The following is a 1,417-nucleotide window of genomic DNA, read 5'->3' on the forward strand; positions in this document are numbered from 1 at the left end:
GGTTACACATATTGCCTTTGCCCCACCTGAGTCAGAGCTTCAAGAACGTCCATCCCCCAGATGGTGCACACTGCACACATTAGGTGTGAAGATACCCATCCCCTTCTCTCTCCTCCCATCTGCCCGACGCCCGATGAATGTTACTACTATCTGTGCACTTAAGCATCGGTCAGTTAATACCCATTTGTTGGTCAGTTAATACTGATTTGATGGTGAAAATAAACATGTGGTGTTTATTTTCCATTCTTGTGATACTTCACTTCATAGAATGGGTTCCGGCTCTATCCAAGATTATACAAGAGGTGCTATATCACCATTGTTTCTTGTGGCTGAGTAGAACTCCATGGTATACATATACCACATTTTATTAATCCACTCATGTATTGATGGGCACTTGAGTTGTTTCCACATCTTTGCAGTTGTGGATTGTGCTGTTATAAACATTCTAGTGCAGATGTCTTTTTTATAGAATTTCTTTTGTTCCTTTAGGTAGATGCCCAGTAATGGGATTGCTGGATCACATAGTAGTTCTACTTGTAGCTCTTTGAGGTACCTCCATATCACTTTCCATAGAGGCTATATTAGTTTGCAGTCCCACCAGCAGTGTATGAGTGTTCCTATCTCTCCACATCACGCCAACATTTATTGTTTTGGGACTTTTTGATGAAGGCCGTTCTCACTGGACTTAAGTGATAGTTCATTGTGGTTTTGATTTGCATTTCCCTGATGATTAGAGATGTTGAGCAGTTTTTGTTTGTTGGCCGTTAGTCTATCTTCTTCTGAAAAGTTTCTGTTCTTGTCCTTTGCCCACTTTTTGATAGGGATGCTTGATTTTTTTCTTGGTGATTTTCCTGATTTCTATATAGACTGTAGTTATCAGCCTGTCATTGGATGTATAGCATGTGAATATTTTCTCTCATTCTGTAGGTTGTCTGTTTGCTCTTGTGATAGTTTCCTTGGTGGTGTGGAAGCTTTTTAATTTGATTAGGTCCCATTTATTTATTTTTGTTGTTGCTGTGATTGCCTTTGGGGCCTTCGTCATAAATTCTTTCACTAGGTCAATGTCTATAAGAGTTTTCCCAACATTTTCTTCTAGAATTCTTATCTTTTTATGTCTTAGGTTTAAGTCTGTTACCCAGCGTAAGTTGATTTTTGTGAGAGGTAAAAGGTGAGGATCCTGTTTCAGTCTTCTACATGTGGCTATCCAGTTTTCCCAGCACCATTTATTGAATGAGGATTCTTTTCCCCAGTGTATGTTTTTCTTTGCTTTGTCAAAGATCAGATGGCTGTATGAGGATGGTTTTATATCTGGGTTCTCAGTTCTGTTCCATCAGCGTATGTCTTTGTTCTTGTGCCAGTACCATGTTGTTTTAGTTACTATAGCCTTATAGTATAGCTTGGAGTCTGGTAAATTGAA

At 39.1% G+C, this 1,417-nt stretch overlaps 1 protein-coding gene across 1 annotated transcript in view; it reads right to left on the reverse strand.

Annotated features, from left to right (window-relative positions):
* The window catches only part of LOC105822844 (NACHT, LRR and PYD domains-containing protein 1-like), a gene marked incomplete at its 5' end in the record, with an annotated part of 61,543 nt that overhangs the window by 58,976 nt on the left and 1,150 nt on the right, over positions 1-1,417 (reverse strand).

This window comes from Propithecus coquereli, unplaced genomic scaffold, assembly GCF_000956105.1.
Source record: "Propithecus coquereli isolate 6110/MARCELLA unplaced genomic scaffold, Pcoq_1.0 Scaffold640, whole genome shotgun sequence".
NCBI classification, from domain to species: domain Eukaryota; kingdom Metazoa; phylum Chordata; class Mammalia; order Primates; family Indriidae; genus Propithecus; species Propithecus coquereli.